The sequence below is a fragment of the Candoia aspera genome, chromosome 1, assembly GCF_035149785.1.
Source record: "Candoia aspera isolate rCanAsp1 chromosome 1, rCanAsp1.hap2, whole genome shotgun sequence".
Lineage (NCBI taxonomy): Eukaryota > Metazoa > Chordata > Lepidosauria > Squamata > Boidae > Candoia > Candoia aspera.
This window is the reverse complement of record NC_086153.1, coordinates 239,075,738-239,095,259: the sequence shown is the minus strand read 5'-3', so window position 1 is coordinate 239,095,259 and position 19,522 is coordinate 239,075,738.

Below are 19,522 nucleotides of genomic sequence, written 5' to 3'. Positions count from 1 at the left end.
AGCAGGTAAGAAAATTGGTAGCACTCAGCTTCTTGATTTATTAAAACTACAGAGAGGTATCTTGTCTTCTTCATGAATCAGTACAAATTATGGTCCCAATTAGACTGCAATATATAGTGACGTAATAGTAGTTCTTCCGTGGTAAAGAGCCTGTCAGGCAGCACAATATAATTCAGCCAAAGAGAAGTCAAAATGGTAGCTCTGATTTAAAACAAAGACCAAACATTTCCATAAAAGCTGTCTTTAAGCAGACTCCAGAGCAATTGTGAAGATTTTATCGGTGCCTGCTGCATTAGAGGGTATCAAGCTTTACAAATTTGACTGCCAACCTACCTTTGAAATATGTATCCTAAAATATAGCTTTAAGCTTTTGGATTGCCAATCTATCTCTGACTGCAAATTATCACAAGATAAAACCACAATCCATTTCACTACTCTCCCCTTCTGCTTCTCAGTCAGCATTAAGAGTCCACAGTGGGACACAGCAATAAACTATTAAGTAATAGTGTCATCACCTTACCATACATTCAAGTCTTATCTTCAGCTCAGTCCCAGAATCTATGAATTCACCCTGAAGTAACCACAGTACACATCTGGAATTAAAAAGCAGGGCTCCCAGGAGAGCAATACTAACCGGACATGACTTCCAGGACAGCCTTAACAGGAAGAGCAAAATTAATTATAGGATATATGACAGCTCTCTTGGGGACAAGAGTGTCTGGGAAATTATGGTCCCTACGTACTCCAGTGGGGTCCAGCAAGGATCCTAATTGACACATGAGCTTCTGTCACTGCTTGTTTCTCCCAAGCAGTAGAACTGCTGGCTGAAACTAATGCCAATTTCTGCCTTTTCCAGGCTGACTGGCCTGGGGACAGCAATGCAACCAACAACAGTTGAAAAGGTAATAACTGGCTGTTTTATTCCAGACAGAGCAGGTTAGAGACTAATTGTTATGCCCCACAATCAGCGATGGGCTGGAGCTCACTCACACTGGCTCATGAGGGCCAATTGTTAAATTTTCTGGAATTTTGTGAGCTGGTTGTCAGCAGAGGTGAGCCTTGATGCATGGTGCATCAGTCAGCTGTTCTGCAGAGAGCAACACAGCACGGGCAATGGAGTCAGCAGAGCCAGTTCTTAAACATTTAGAAGCATATCACTGCCCACAATACACTGGGTAGCACCGGGTAGGCTATCAAAATGGCAGATAACAGCCAAGATTCCCCCCCAAATCCACCCTTTATGTTAGTCAGGAAATTTCTTTTAAAATCAGGCAGAAGTTGCTGGAAAATAAACTAGAAATGAGTGGGATTTGTCATCACCCATCAGAGTCAATTTTAAGTTGGAATTTGCAGGAAGCAAGATTTTCTAGGTAACAAATTGGCACAGGTGTAACATCTGTTCCAAGGCTAGTCTATTCTCTGTTAATGCGCATCTTGAACTCTGCTTTATGGCCTTGGGCATTTAGGTTCTCTGTACATGCTCAATAAACTGTGTGCTTTTATTAAAGTCTGAATCTCATTACAGCAGTTTCCCTAAATTAGGAACAAACCAAAGTTATCTTGCGTCTCCCAGAACCTGAATTGTCCCTTAGAGTTTCCTACAGGACGTCATTTGAAGTCATGATTTGTGAGTTGAAAAACCTCATATTTTTATCTTCTCTACTGATGAATGTTTTGCATGTGACTACTTAAAATTAAAAAAGGAAAATTTACCTTTTCTCTCTCTTTTTTAAAAAAGCTAATTTTGTTTATATCTTGTGAAGTGATCTTAAACTTAAATGAGGTGGGATTTGCTTAGCCACATGCCTCAATTCTGCAAGCACAGGAGGTGGCACTATAGAAAACTATTTCATTTTTATCAGCTTTTTGTTTATTTACTTGTCAGTATGGCACACAGTCTATGGGGTCTGTATTGTCTCCCACACTGGGGTAGGGAGGAAGATACCTGGTACAGGTGTCCTCTGAAAGTTGAGTAGAGCAGCAGTAACTACCAAGCAGCTAGGGCAGGAAGGTGGGGCCAAGATTTGTACAACCAGAAGGTGTAATAGTATGTGGGAATGACCTTGGGAGACGGGGGAGAGCCGCAAACTGGACAAATAACATGTAAAAGGAATCTCAGCCCAGAGAACAAGGGAGGTCGTGGGAAACATTCCAGAAGGGACCCTCCCTAGTTTTCCGGAGAGTAAAAGGAAAGGCGGGGAGAAACACTTTCAGTCTTGCAACATTCGGTTAATGTAACCTTACAATAAAGATAGAGCTAATACCCCTGGTTGTGCTTCTTGCCTGGACTACCTTGCAGGGCTAACAGATGGTTTCTGAGAGAGGAGACCTCAGAACTGTCACCTTAGGGGCTCAGTACTGCCACAATAGCTTCAGGCCACTAGGTGGGGCCATAACCAATCAAATAAGCCAGACAGATATCCAGAAGGGCACTGGTTAGCCCAGGATACTAGTAGCAGTAGCATCAAGGGGGCCTAGCCAAGCTTAGCTCTGATGAAACCAAAGCTATCTGTGAACATCATAAAAACTTCATGGCAACCCAGATACCACAGCTGGAGTTCCTTGGAGGAAGGGCAGAATGCAAAAGAGAGTAGAAGGTTAGAAATGCAGACAATGACTGGTTATTCCCTGGCCCTTTACTGTGGCTTAATTGCTTTTGTCAGGGGACATGAGATAGCAAAGCTATAGTCTTTTTGTTTGTATATCTTTCTGCAGGGACTTCTTTATTTATGCTATTTATATACCACCTTCACCAGAATTGGTTCCCCAGTGTTTTCTTCAATTAAAATATCAAAACAATATGCTCAGATACAATCAAGAGAAGAGGGTAAACCAACAATTTACCTAAAGCAGAATGAAATGGAGGTAGATGGATTAGACGGGGATGTTTTTCATTCCTAAAAGGCCCTCCCTGGGCTTATCACATGTCTGACCTTTTTAAAGAAAGAAACAGAGAAAAATCTCTAAGCCTATGATCTGAGAGAGCTGGCAGAGTGATACAGGAGACGTTTTGTGCATGGAGTTGGTTTCAAGCCATATGGGGCTTCAGATCAATTTCTGAACATTGAATGGAACTAGGACATGAACAGGCAACTACCAGAGCTCTTTTAATCCCTCTGAGGTACGATCCAAATAAAATGTACTAGTCAAGATCCTTTCAGTCCTGTTCTCAAACAACTGAAGCTTCCAAGTAACCTTTGAAGCACTTCTGAAGGTAGAAGTGTTGCAGTAATCCAATGGAGATGTCAAGACATGGGTGTCAGGGACCGAGATCCCTGTCTGTGGAGAGGCTACGAGAGATAAAGCTACAGGACCCAGGAAAGAGCAAACTACCACCTTGATCATTCAGGAACAGGGCAGCAGCAGCAGGAACAGTTCAAATACCACTTCTCTCAACCCAGAAATCATCTGTCTTAATACATTCTTTTCATGAGGATTGAGCTTTGATGGGCTGGGTGATTCATCACTTCCCCAGTTTCATCCAATGTACGTAGATGACAAGAAGCAACAGAAGTGAGTTACCAGCATACTAACGGTATCTCCTGTAACCATGACTATGAGTGTGATATTAAAAGCATGGGGGAGCAGGTATAAAAGCCTCTCAAGAACTTTCCCAACAAGCAGGTTCTGATTTTTGTTTTACCAAATAGTTATCTTTACACGTAACTCGAATGATGCTGCTGAGTACAGCTGCTGACTCTTCTTTTTCCATTTATTTGGGGAATCCATATGGACATTCTATTGTCCCAGGCCCTCCAAAAGCAATGGGTTGCCAGTGGGCAAAACTGAGCACTGCCCATTGCTATTCCAGGCAGAATAGGAATACATGAACATTACTGGACTTGGATGCACAGAACCTATGCTGCCAGTAACTATTAATGAATTAGGCTTCATTTTTATTATGTTTAAAAGCTACTTTAGAGGCTGACTAGTCTCCCATAATGCCAAGAGTACTCAACTAAACATTTTTAATTCAAACGTTTAGTGGGGGCTCAGACCCTGGCCTGATTAAACTTCTTTTTAAAGTTTAACTTGACACTGTGTCTTAAATTGTGTGTTCTCTTTTCCAACAGTGGAGCACATTTCTATTTTAAGATACAAAACTAGCCTTAGAGATAGCACATACCTCCTCCACACATACCTACTCCACACATACCTACTCCACACAGCAGCAAAACTAGCCTTAGAGATAGGTAACATACTTTCTGCAATCCCCCCTGCCTCCAGTCTTTCAGGAGAAATGGGAATTTGTGCTGTATTCCATTCTACTGAAAAGCCTTAGATTTTAGTTTCTCTACAACTGTTCCAATGGAAACATTCACAGATTCACTCATGTTTTCAAAATAAATACAACCAGGAGAGAGGGATCATTAAGATTTCTTTCCCAGGTATGTATTCATTCTAATTTTACTCCATTTATAATTTAAGTGGTGCCACCAAGTGTGCCAGGAGGGATATAGTCATAAATTGGCTTTATAATAAAATATATACTGTTAAGTATTCACATTGTTCTGCATCCTCTGCTGTAAAATGGGGCTTTTAAAATAGTTTCTTTTTAAATCCAGCCACAAGTACTGTAAAACACTTCTTCCTTAGCGTGTATAGTTTTTAGACTATATCCATATCTTGCTTCTAAGCAGAATTCTGGAAGATCATAATTATATTACACCCAAGGTATCTCACATAACTTAGGAAGGCTGGAGAAGATTTCATATGCAAGGGACCCTGCATACAACTTATACCTTTATGTACATTAGCAAATTGCAGGTGAGCTTGGATGATAGCCAGCCCATCTGCACTTGCCACCATGACATTTATATTTTGTTCTTGTCAGCACCTGATCATTCGAGCATTCACACAATCACAGTCAGGAGGCTGGGATTCCTTTAACTGTTTTAATGAAGCGTAATGAACAGTACAGAAGGCAAGCTGCGAATAAAGATTTCCTGCTCAAACCTAACTTAAAACTATATTCTCTTAGTTGGTCCCCTTTCCCATGAAACCATATCATCCCTCCTCCCATCCAGATGGTATTCCTGGCATATCTCAACCCCACGTCCTTGATGTCCTCCATAGCCATAATAAACCACTTCACACTCCAACTTCACACCCCCTCCCATCTGGCGACACGGATTCCATTCCTTGGAGAAGGAAATGATGGTAGATGCTCCGATAAGGGTTTCTGTGAGACCTTTGATCGGGGGATCTGACAGTTCTCTTCAGATCCTTGGTTACAAAGTCACAATTATTTGTTTTTTCAGATGATCAGAATAGCCAAGATAGCAATGGGAAGAGTGTACAAAATTGCAATAAACCAAATGCCTTCATTCTTCAGGGAACATGACATGTACACAGAGAAATGATCACACATGTACAACACAAGCCAGCCAAAGTCCAACATCACCTGCACTTAGCCGATGTCCACCAAAGTGTATCTCTTCCCTGACACAGTACTTAAAAACTCTGTCCTACACATTTAAGTGTTTCAGTTAGAATTTTGCTGAATCTTCATGAAAATTCTTTCTTTCTTTCTCACTTTCAAGGCTGCAAAGTCATCAATGATACGATAATTTACTTGTTTTTCAAGTTTAAATCAAATGGTTCAGCCTATTCTCCCCATTTGATGACGACAGCTCTCGGTAAGCTTAAAGGTAAAGGTAAAGGTTTCCCTTGACGTAAAGTCCAGTCGTGTCCGACTCTAGGGGGCGGTGCTCATCTCCGTTTCAAAGCCTTGGAGCCGGCGTTGTCCATAGGACACTTCCGGGTCATGTGGCCAGCATGACTCACGGAACGCCGTTACCTTCCCGCCGAAGCGGTACCAATTAATCTACTCACATTTGCATGTTTTCGAACTGCTTGGTGTGCAGGAGCTGGGACGAGCAACGGGAGCTCACCCCGCCGCGCGGTTTCGAACCGCCGACCTTCCGATCGACAGCTCAGCGGTTTAATCCGCAGCGCCACCGCGTCCCTCGGTAAACTTACGTGTACAAAAAACGGTCTTCCCTGGATGCAAGAGTCTGACAATACAATGAGCATTCTTAAGGAAATGCATACATGAAGGAACACAGATTCTAGACTCTTGGCATAAATATGGTTAAGAAACTCAAATGTATTGCCCATGGTTCCTCCAGTGGTGCACAGATTTGAATCCTTACTGATTTTATAAACCAAAGTTAGCAAAGTTCTTCTTGAAGTTCTTCCTTGTTTATGGGATGTGGTAGACAGACTCTGCAAACTTTTCAACTTCTTTTGCTCTGAGTGAGTGGGACAAGGATAGGTAAGAAGAAGCACAAGGGTTTCTTCATGGTTCAATCTAGAATTCATAGGTTTGAGAATAGCATATCCATGGCTGTGAGAATAGCGTATCCATGGCTGTGAGAAAGACTTCAAATTTATCCTTAATGAATAAAAATGAAGCCTGGTCCTTCAGCAATAACTTCAGTTTCCCTGAGAAGGTTTAGCTAAAAATAGTGCAAATGCTGGATTTCTTCCAAGAAGCTCTTCATACATGACACAACTTCTTCCACAGTGATCTTGGATCCTTGGACAAGTTTGTTAAAAATATCAATAGACTATAATATCTGGTGTGAGAAGGATGAACTCAAAGGACTCAATAAAGCTTGAAACATCTGAGTTTCTGTGGTCAGATCTAATTCTTCCTCAATTTTGAAAGAGAATCTAGCACCTAACTGTAATTTTTTTACAAGGGCATGGATAGCATCAAATCTAGAATTCTGTGTTGATGCTGAAATGGCATGGAGAAATGCTTATGCCATTTATTTAATTAGTCCACATCTTGCAGGCCTACAGGAAAATATACCATACAGCTACAGTATAGTTCCAGGTTACATTTGACTTTAGATTCCTCTCATCGTACCAATACCACACAGATTCTGAGTGTGCTGGGTAGAGACAATGAGGCAAAAACACATTCATTCTCCTTGGAATATTGATCAATAGTTGAGAGGAAAAATGAAAGAAAAGGGGCAGAATTGAAAACGGATTGCTAAAGGGTGGAAAATCCACATCAAATTTATATTCTAGTTCTGGTGGGCGAAACATAATACTCTAGAAGAGAGTCTTATAAATATAGATAATCAGTCTCTCCAACTTTTGAGGGCCAGGGGGCATGCCCCATCTGAGAACATATTGCCAATGTCCAAGGAAATGGCTGGCATTGAGAACTTGCCCTTTCATAATAGGGTTGCCAGAGCAATTAGGCCATTGCTATTATTCTTTTTATGCTATTACTTTCTACAAAAAGTATAATCAATGCTTAATTTATGAGAGCCAGTTTGGTGTAGTGGTTAAGGCACCAGTCGAGGAACCAGGAGACTGTGAGTTCTAGTCCTGCCTTAGGCACAAAGCCAGCTGGGTGACCTTGGGCTAGTCACTTCCTCTCAGCCCTAGGAAGGAGGCAATGACAAACCACTTCCAAAATAACCTTGCCAAGAAAACTGCAGGAACTTGTCATGGCAGTCTCTAAAAATCAGAGATGACTGAATGGATTTTTAAAAAATGCCTAATTTAGAGACTTGTTCTACAGAGAAAGTATACAGATTCAGTATTTTTGCTAAGCATTTATATAGCACATTTCCCAGCAGCTTCCATCTTTCCCGTCCGAGCTTTCAGGTAGAAAAGGGATTGGTGTAGGGTTTTTTTCCTAGTGCACCCGAGCCCTTGACGTATCCTGGTGAAAACATTTTTCAAGGATAGCCATGAAAGCTTTCAGTCTACATTTAATGTAGCTGCAGGTTCTATTACAAGCTTTTGGCAGCATCAGCATAAAAGTAGAATGGCAGATGCAGAGGAAGACAGGGGCTTTTTACCTTCAAAACTATATCCAGTAAACAAGTTGATTTCGGTGGGATTTGGCAAAAAGAGGGAGAAAAAATGAACTTGAAACAATATTTTTATTTTATTGCTGCTCAAAAGAGTGTAAAAAAAAACTCTCTTACATCTTGAGGTCATCCCAAGCACAGAAGTATATCATTAGTACTACTATATGGCTTTAACATTTACTCTTTACTTTCCATGACTAACTAGAAATTTTAGGAAATAGAAAGTTATATATCCATTACATGGGAAAAACAAATGCTGTCTATAGATGTACATCAAAAGCATCATAGCTGACTTGAAATGCAACAGAGATTTATTATGTAGACATGTTGCTCACAAGTATGGGCACTATTAGTACAATTTGTATGCTGGCTTTAAGAAACATCTTCACTTCTGTGATGATTTTACATGCTGTACTAACCCATGTTTGCTTATTCATTATTTACTGAACCAACACAAAGAGTTCACAGAACTTGCTAAGCCAATCTATAATATAACAAAATATATGATGGGGAAAATAGGAGGCAGGAGTATTAAACATGTTCACCCCCTTGAGTTATACATAAAGGTAAGAAAAAAATCTAGCAATAATAATCATAATATAATCATAATCATAATACTTGTCAATACTTATTAAACTGGAATGTTTCCAGTAGGCGGAACTACCTCAAGACACATTCTAGACTTTCACCATTTTACACCATCTCCCAGCAAAAGTAATTCCTCTTTCTAAGCAGAAGGTTGCAATGCTCCGTGGAAAGATGCCATAGTTAGTACATGTTAGGGTGAAATGATTCTTCCCTTATTAGCCTGCCTAACACTGAAAAAATAAATCAACAGCAGCAATTAACAAGGTGTAAAATAAACAGCTTGGCACCTGCCAACTTCTCTTTCCTCTTTGAAACAACCCACGGTCTTTGCACCGCTTTCCAAATTGGCAGTAGATGATATGTATGAATTTATTTTGCAGCTGTTCTTCACTGCACCATACATAACAAGCTTACCAATTTGTCCAGCAAATCCAGCAAACTGTTAAATACTAAATTTAATAAAAGTAGGGGACAGGGAGTATGAATTTCAAAATTGCTAGCCAGACTCCTAAGCTTAATTCTGCTCTGCTTCAGCCATATCTAAATTTGCTTCACCCAGCTTAGAAGCAGAACATGGACTGGATCCTTCACTGCTTTCCGAGAAGTAGAAGTCTCCTTCCGGTTCTGGAAATTACTTCAATTTAGTACAGACTTCTGCAGCAATTTTTGAAAAGACCCTCTCATCCCCATAACATCAACCGAACCCCACCTGGTCAGGCAGAGAGGGCATGCTACGGACCCCATCAGCAAAGGAGTTTCATCTGGTGGGGTCCAGGAGGTGGGCCTTCTCTGCAGTGGCACCCACCCTTTGGAATATCTTGCTCCCAGAGTTCAGACGGGTTTCCTCGCTCCCGGCCTTCCGGAATAAATTGAAGACCTGGTTCTGCCACCTTGCTTGGGATGGGGAGGGTAACAGCTCCACCTGGGGGTGGTTAGCGCCATAGCACCCCCTATCAATTGATATTCCATCTCCTCTTGGACTTTATATTTATTACCTTATTTATGTTTTTAGATTGTGATTGAGGTTTAGATGTTTTTATTATGGCTTTTATTGTAAACTGCTCAGAGTCCCCCATTGGGGGAGATGGGCAGTAATATAAATTTAACTAATAAATAAATAAATGCACAGAGGTGGAAAGACTTACAAATTCCTACAGTGGAAGATTGGATTGTGAAATTGATGGAATTGGCAAAGATGGCAAAATTGACTACATTGATTAAAGAAAATGATTTGTCTAACTTTATTTCTACTGGGAAACTACTTTTGGACTTTTTCCTTGAAACCCAAAAAAATGAAGTCTTGATCTTGAGATTTGATGATTAGGATTTTATAAGAATATAAAAATAATGTGTACTATAGTTAAAAATAGAGTAAGAGGTTAATGTAATTTTTATTTGTATCTGTACTGAAGAAGGTCGGAAGTCACTCCTTTTTCTATATTTCTTTCTTTTTCTTTCTGCACTTTTAAGTTTCTCTCTTTATTGTTTCTTCTTTCCTTAATCTTTTCTATCTTTATATATTTTATTTGTATTTTGAAATTTAATAAAGTTTCTACAAAAAAAAAGAAAATTTCAGTTGACTGAGAAACCACCTGTGTATTCAGCTTGGACTTTGCTTCAAAAGCACCGCAATGGCCTTAGCCAAGTCATACCTACTGATGAGTAATCAGCAAGAATTGTATGCAAAAAATAAAAAAAGCAAGCATTTCAGAAAACCAAATTGGTGATGATTTTACTTCAAATTACCGATCAGGAATCAACTTATTTCAAGCAAACATGGCTGATAATTTCATCAGCAAAGCATACACCTTTCTGCATGCCACCTGGAAACACACTGCATGATATATTAACATTTTAAGTAAACAGAGTAAAATTATTTCACAATCTACCCAGTTCAAACTAATCTGTAACTGCCTCATCAAATGCGGAACAGATAACGATACAGACTACAGTGACCATATTTTCTTGGAAAAAAATAAAGAACAAACCTGACAAAGGGGCAAATCTGAAAGAGGTTCATGAGAATAAAAAAAAATTGTTTATGTTTACATCTTTGCTTTATAAAGGAGAATTCAAGAACAAAACCAAGAAAATAAATAATGAAATGAAATGAATCTAAAGGGCAGCTTTCTGAAATAAAGGATTATCCTTTATAATAAAGGGTATATGGTCATTGTAGATTTGCCCAAAGAGGCACTGAATGTAAGATCCCTGAAATATTTTGTAGTCTATAAGAACAGTTCAAGGTTATAAAGATCAGGAGGCCATCACTTTATCAAAGTGTCAAGAGAAGGCCAAGAAAATATGAAACCTCTCTAATTCATTATAAACATTGTCAATGAGCAGAAGCAACCGAAATATATGGGTAGCTTGCAGAAATCAGTTAATAGATGCAATGATAAACGAATCTAAAATGCCCCCAGTTACCCCACAGAATTGCCCCAAGAACACAAGCTCACTCAGATCTTCTCTACCCCCACATATGCACGTAGTTGACTTACAACCATTTGTTTAGAGACTGTTCAAAGTTATGACGGTGCTGGAAAAAGTGAGTTAAGACAGGTCCTCGCACTTAAAACTGGCACAGCATTCCCTGCAGTCACATTATCAAAATTCAAGCACTTGGCAACCAGCATGTATTTACCAAGGTTGTAGCATCCTAGGGTCACGTGTTCGCCATTTGCAACCTTCCCAGCCAGCTTCTGACAAGCAAAGTCAATGGGGGAAGCTGGGTTCACTTAATGACCACATGATTCACTTAACAACTGTGGTGATTTGCTTAATGACTGCAGCAAAAAAGGTCATAAAATTAGGCATGACTCACTTAATGACCACCTCGCTCAGCGACAGAAGTTCCAGTCCCAATTGTAGTCGTAAGTAGAGGGCTATCTGTACATATTTGGGTTAACTGCGAGCACCACTGAGAAGGGTTATGTTTGATTCCCTCTGAGTTACCAGTCAGACCAGCAAATGCATGTACCCCAAGGCACATAAGCCTGTGTTCATGCACTGCACCTCATTCCATATGCTGCAGGAATCCCTACATTTTAAAAGCCTGCATCAATGCCAAGTGTGACAGAACTCCAAGACCTTACATTTTTCACCTCAGAACAGCAGGGTGTATGCAAATAGATCAGACACTGAAAAGATGTGTTTACTGAGGAGGCTCATTACTTGCAGCAATTCAGTTTCTGAATAGTCTTGGGCGGATGGAGGTGCCTTCCCATATATTCAGCAGGTCGTATTTCCAAGTAAACACGCATATGATCTGACTGTCACACTACCAATATAATTCTTGACAAGTTACTATTAAAATACTGATTTACGTCAAACATTATTGCTGCATTACAAGGTTACAAGTACACCGTTAGGAGCTGTTGCTTTTTCTGCCTTGATCAACATGAGCAAGCTTATTATAGTTTTGTCAGATACTCTTCATAAGTCATCCGAGACTAAACAAAAGAATGAATACCCCTGGATAAGTCGAAATGGATTTAGAATCCAATACTGTACCAAACCAGAATTTCAGTTATTAGTAGGTAGGACTGGGGTTTGAATCACACAAGCAACATTACAGCTTTATTGCACCATAACATAAATTGATCTTTCACGGAGCAATTGTTAGATGTCCAGTCAGTTATATTTTACGAAAGAAAACTACAGAAGAGTCTGTAATTGTCTGGGCAGAGAGGGAGTGCTGTGAGTTGGGACTGAGCAAAGCTTCTCTCTTTGGGGATATGATGCAGGAATAATAGTTAAGAGTCAGGTTGCTTCTACTGTATGCTATTTATAAGCAGGTAAGTATTACAAATTCCAGAATCAGTTTTACAGCAATTCCTTTATTAGGGCCGCTGAACCCTGCCCCCCCCAAATTTACAAACTTTCAAATACCCCAAACTCTTTCTCTGGCAAGAAAGCAAGCAATACTTGGATGGGGGGCGGGGGGGGGAAGAGCAGCCTCCCACTGTTATTCTTTCCAACCAAAATGGTAGTTGAAAAAATATGATGAAAGGGAGCTCAGGACTGCCTTCATCTGCCTGCCTGACTGCCTGCCTGTCAGCAGGACAATTCTGCAAACACTGAAGACAGTAGGAGCAATGATGGTATTGAAACAGGACAGACTGAATTCAAACATGGGCTAGAGCCAGCTGGAGGCTTCAGAGAAAGACATTCCAGGAAAAAATTCCCCCAATGAATCCCTGTGGGAGAGGAGGCTGGGAAGGTGGCTGACTCATCCTTTGTGGGCCTGCCTTCTTCCTGGTCATGTGACCTAAGGCAGAGCTACTCTAAAGGGCAGGAAAGAATTCCAGAAGTCAGGCGCTGCATGCTTTCCCTAACTTGTTTAGAACATAAAATACAACTCAGATTCCCTGAGATTAAAAATGCACCATCCATGACTCCTGTACTATGGCAAAGAACCCTTTAATTCTGTTCCCTGTCTCCTCACCACACAGTGAGAATACAATATAAATACAACTTCATATGTACTGTACAGGACTAAAGCTCCTATGCTCAGTGGGACCTGCTCTCTAGTTAAGATTCCTTAGGATTACAGCCTTAACAATACTTAACTTTCTTTATATAATTAAAAAAAAAAGGATTCATGAGCCATGTAGTATTTGCAAAAACAGGTGCAGTCCTGAGAGAGAATTACAGTACTTGGGCTCCTGAATACTTTAATGGCTGATGAACACAATAGTTTTTACAAAGGCTTCTCAACAGCAGCTGCTTTTATAATAAAGTGCCAATTCAATTCCCTCCTTTCAAAACTAAAGAAAATTACTGTCCTTGGGAAGGCAAAGATTAAAAACTTCCTTTTTCTTCATTAGCACTCAGACATCATAAAAATCATGTCTCAACTATAGTATTTAATTTTTACACAAAAAGAAGAGGGTTCTCTTCCCTCAATATAACCACCTGTGCAGGAGGGAGGGGCTCACATTTGCCAAGAAGCGTAGAAGAAAAAAAGGAAATATCGAGTGGGAGCAAGACTGCAGACATCCCGGCAGAAAACTGTGGACACTTCTGAAGATTAGCAATTGCTTCAGAGAGGCTGCTTCCCTGGTAAATTCAACTATTTTTGTAACACCTAATGAAGGCTTTCTTAGTGGTGGCATCAGCATTATGGAACATCTTTTTCTTGGAACTTAAGTTGGCCCCTCCCTGACTTCTTTTATGAAGAACTTTAAAAAGTTATTTCTATACTCAAGCCTTCCTTCTCGGAATCCATGATTTTAAGATGAGTGACCAGGATTTTATAACTGTAGCTGTGGATTTTTATCGTGTGTTTCTTGCTGTTATTTATATATGATACAGTATAATGTACTGTGGTGTTTTATCGTATTTTAGCATTTGTTAGAATTTTATTTATGATGTTGGATTTTATACTGTTTATATAAAGACTGGTTTGTCTCAGGAGCCTGCAGGACATAAATATGATAAAGAAATAAATAAGTTTTCTTTCTTTCTCCTTGCCTCATATTTATTCAATGTGTTTCCTCCTTTTCTATTTTCTTCTCATTTGAACAGAGTTACCCATTTCTTTTACCCCATCTCCATCCAACTTTTATATTATTATTATTATTATTACTACTACTACTATTTTGCTGTTCTTTTTGCTGAAAGAAGGAAGGAGGACCATGTAGTGTTTCTCTGATGAAAGTAGTTTGTATGCAAATAAGAAAATGGGTAGCCTATGGAGATGAAAGAGAAATTAATAGCATACCTTATTTTATGGGCAATTAATTTAATTAGTTATTAATTCAATTAATTTTTTGTCCTGTACTGGCTTCTATCAGGAACGTGTGTGTGTGTGTATGCATGCCATAATGTACAAGTGGGTCAGAAACACACATTTATGCGGGGGAGAGAAATCTCCAGAACATCTTTTAGCTGGATCTGGCAACCCTAGACTGACAAAGAAAGGAAGCTGAACATTACAGGAGAGAGAGAGAGTGTGTGTGTGTTTATATTTTCTATCTAGCCTTCAGAAAAAAATACTGTGTTCCCCTATAAGTCATACTGCAAGTGGAGATACTGGGCATCAAGTCAATAATCCATGTTTTCAAAAAAAAAAAAAACATGACAAATGCATTAACCTAAACTGTGCATCAAGGCACAATTATTTATACACAGGGCAGTATAACAGTTTGAACAGGTCTCACATCAGGAGCAGTGGAAATGTCATTTTTGGGAAAAACAAGCATTTTAAGATATAAAAGTCTTGCAATACTAGCAGGGATAATAACAAGGAGAGCTAAAACGCACATTTTCTCCCTGATTCTGTTACAAGAAAAGGCTAATTCAACAAAATCAACAAAATGAAAAAGCATAACCCATAAAGAACACAATGGTCTAAAGACCTTTCCCAGGTATCTGCCATTTTGACTTGCCCATTCCATTCTCCCCACATGGCCAATGTTCCTAATATGCTACCCCACTCCTCCTTTCGGTTACTGTCCAGCTGTTACTTTCCAAGGAAATCCAGGATCAATTCTCCCATGCAATGCAGTATGAAAACAACCTAAGACACCCCACCAGCAAGGAGAATGTGACAGGCTATGAGATGCTATTGACTATTGCCTCAAAAAGCTGGTGAGGTACTGAAGGCACTTCTGTAGGGCTATATGCTCCAATATGTACACATACAACCAACCAAATACTGCAAAACATCAGATATAATACTCTCTGGTGGCTCCAAATCTTACTACCTTCATGCCTTGCTTGTAGGCTTAAAAGCAAGGGAGACGGAGCTTCAACTGGATCAAACAGAGCTCTTTTTAAAGTTCAGATGCTTCAGAACTGCAACATCTCTTTGCAAAGTACAGAGCAGAGCACCATTCTCAATTCCAGACACTTATGGAACTTTTTTCCCAACTAATCTATTCAGTGACACTATTTTTGGCAGGGGAAGGGTGTGGATAAGATCTGCATGTGTGCTCCAAAACTACCCTTTACCTCCCATTTTCAGGCACATTTGTTTCCCATTTAGATCCTGATTCTTGCAAGAAACGAGTGTAGAGATAGTGTGAGTAGCCAACAGTGTCAATGGACTAAAGATACACAATGCCCATAAATGACCTGGGTTTGACAATCCCTGAGCATTTATAAGCCAATTCCCTATTGAGGAGCAAACCTTTTCAGACCAAATCTCACGCACTCAGATTCCACAACTGTTACATTCCATTCTCACTCACATGGGATGTTTTATCTTATACCCATCTTCTAGGTATAAGAATAATACAAATCCCAAGGTGACCTGAATGGAGGTGATTGGAATGGAGTCTATTATATGGGGTTACAAAATTACCCTAAAAGTAATTCTCCATGGCACAAACCTGGATAGAAGTAAAGAAAGATAGCAGAGGTCACAGTCTGTTAAAACCAAGAGTGTGCTGCCTGTTTGTAACAAGGGGCTTGCTTGCTCAAATTGAGGGGGGGGGTCCTTTCACACAACCCCCACTTCCTCAGCTTTGCTGGTTGAAGTCTCCACTCAAGCTGCCTGTCCATCACTGAAAGTTCATTTGACAAGCCACATGAGGCTTGTCATGGGAGACTGTTTGCAGACTGTGATGTGGTGTCAGCCCCACAAAGTAGACCAAACCAGGAAATCAACTCCACAGGAAGGCTAAAACTACTTTTTATTGAGATTGGCTATAATAGAATCGTGCAAGTCTGATTGTGCTGAACCTCCTTCTCCTTCTTATAGTTAGGTGAAATAGTGAGGTGTCTCCCTGATCAGCTTCCAAATGTTATCTTGTTCTGGACTTTAAAAATGCTTCAACCCCCTTTACCTAGGTAATAGTTCCTGCATATCTCCATCAAGGTCATCTTCCATACTCTCTGCAATGGATTCCTGCATCTTCTCATTTTTCTTGTTTTGTGTTTTGGTACACAAGATGGAGCTAAGAGGAAAAGCCTCTGGTTCTTCCAGAAGGCAGAGCTAAAGACTGAAAAGGAGAGGGATTTTTTTAAGCTTTGCTTGCTAACTAGAAACTAGAAACTTTTTTTAAGCTTTGCTTTCTAACTAGAAACGGTAGGATTAGACTTTTCCTAACAGTTTCATCTTTGCTAAGAGGCGGCAAAATTAAAAAAAATTGAGAAGAATTTCAGCTAGGTGTCAAGATCCTGGTTATAATGTTGAATCCTATCTATCTATTTAACAAGGGGATCAGATAATCCCTCAAAATTTAACAATGGTCTCATGGGACTCCCACCAAAACCCTACAAGCACATCACTGGTTAATTCTGTTAGTTCCACCTGGTCTTTCACAATTTCATTGTATGGGTTTTTCAATTATTTAGTATTATTCATTCTAGTATAACCATATAGGTATAAAACTTAAATTCTACCAGTATCAGTGATACTTATTTAAGTAGGTATACACCAACTACAATCTTGCATCTGTAACAGAGTTCTTCAGTCTTATCCTTCCACTGAAGTTGTATGTTTTTTTCACTGTTAGCCATTTTGAGCGCTCTAAGGGGAGAAAGGTGGGGTATAAATTGTAAAAATAAATAAATATTCCTTAACAGGATCAAGAAGGAAGCATGATCATTCTGCAGTGTTATCGTATCCCCACTATTATTCTGAGATAACAGATATCAGATCTAGTAAAATTAATAGAAATAGCCTATAAGACTGGAGAAAATGCTCAGTCTCAATGCATTAAACCACCCAGAGGCCCTCTTTTGGGGGAGATGGCGGTGACAAAATTTGATAAATAAATAAATAAATAAATTATATTTGCCAGTGTATCAGTTTATTTAGTTTAGAAAAGGATGCAATTCCCTCTCCCACAAAAGGTACACTAGCAAAATTAAATATCTGCCTGTTTTGTGAATGTAGCACAAATGTCTTATGATAACATGGTATGCAACAAAGAATGTCTTAGTCCTAAAAGAAATATATGAGAAATCATTATTTTCAGACATTTGCCCCAGGTGCTGCAGAATCTTTTATCAATACAATAGCCCAACATTAACTAGACTGACTAGACACAAGGAAATGAATCAAGACTGGTATGTCCAAGTCTTGCATGTTAATGATTGCATGTTTTTACCTACAAACAACATAAATAATTGTTAAGAAGTGACCTTAAAGAGACATTCATTGAATATGAAACTAATTTGGATGCCTGTCTAAAATACATATTAAAATTTTACTCTTGCAAGGTCCTGCCCCCTTTAAAAGAGGGCCCACACCCTTAGAAGTCACACTAGCCAGTCACTCAGAGAATGGAGTTGTAATCTGCAGCAAAAACCAGACTCTTTCCCATCTGGATGTTATCTAGTTCTTGGCCTTTACCAACAACTGGATCTGCAAAAGTGAAAAAGGAATATTCCTCCTACCATGCATTTAAACTATTGCTAACAGAAGAAAGGCAGGACTCAAAAGACATCAGACTCTACAGAAAGGTCAATATTACCTTACAATATAGAGGCTATAGCATGATGAACTGGGAAAAGGTATAGACTTCTCTGACTCTGCAATTGTTTTATTGTCTTTAGGAGTGAAAATGTGAGCTGAATAAAAACTGGAAAAGCTATCTAACCCTCTCTGCTTTAAAAACATTTAATGTAGTACTCTGAATAGCCATTTAAACTTTATCACTGGTAGAAAAGCTGGAACTTGTGGGCCTTCCAAGGTTAATAAATCATATTCATAGGTGCATATGCAGGTTTTTGCAAGGCCCAGTTAGCCTAGCCTAGTTCTAGAAATGTTTACTCAAAAGTCATCCCTCTTCAGTTCAATGGTGCTTACTCTTATGTAGGCACAGAGACAACCGAAATCTTAATCTAATGTCATACATAATGAAATTGCATTGGAGTGAGGGTAGATATGGTTATATCTGCATGAGTTTTTCCTTCAATTCCTTTGGAAGCTTCAACTACAGAACATCTGTAGTTTCCGCACACATCTTCTACTGAGCTTATTTTCCCCCTGGTTTATTCCTAATGCACATTTCATGCTGAGATAAGCATTACAGCTATTCCATGAATAAGGGATTACAGAAAAGGCTGCATTTTGAAAGAAGAAGAGGCACTGTACTTAACTCCGTTCAGGATGGCAGAAACATAGTAGCTGCTGGATCCTATAGCTGAGTGTGCTGTCATTTTAATACGCACAGTTCTTAGCCTTCTCTAAAGATTTTTGACTCTACCAATCACAACCAAACCTGATGCAACCAAAAACTATTGCTGGTCAAATGAAAACTCAGACTCTGTAATAAGTAAATGCAATAAATGTGGAATACCACCATAATCTGATGGGGAACACGTGTAATAGGATTTATTTAGGCTGTGATCATCCAATGCACTGAACCACAAATTAGTCAACTACAGTTTGGGCAAGCATGTTGTGTGAATCCAGGCCATATTGTTACTTTATGTTTCACGGTATATCCATGCAAACCCAGAAAACTGGATTAGGTAAACTATGGTTTGGTTAAACAAGGCAAGCAGATAAGAAAACAGTCTTAAAGTGAATGCAGAAATTTGCCAATGACCCAACACATCATGATTTTTGTTTACACACACTTTCCAGGAAGCCATTTGCCACTCCAAATCCATGAAGTACTTTCAGTGTACAATATTCCCCCAGTCTGTAAGAGTACCTAAACAATCAAGTAAAGAGCATCCATATAATCTGTTATCTTTTCTCAATAACAACATATTATTTCAACCATAATTATCTAAGACACCCAGAGAGAAAAGATGAAAGAACTCAACAAGTAGGATCCTTCCGTGTCACCTTTGCTAAACTGATAAGTAAAAAAGTCAAGACCTCAGATAGTTAACAACAAAAGTTTTTCAACTGCGATCTGCAGACCATCAACCAGTGTTTTCTAAACCATGACATTTAGCCCTACACTTCCTTTTTTTCCTGAAGAAGACAAGAACATTTTAACTATACCTTACTACCACAACCAAACAAGACCTTAACTTTATTGGTCAATGGTTCTTGTACTATAACACTAATCCAGTTTATTAATTTTTCTAAAAATAATTACTTATAGGGTCTATGATTGTCATGAGAAGGTATCTGTTTTGACAATGATACTGGCATTAATGAAAAGCATTGAAATATGAGT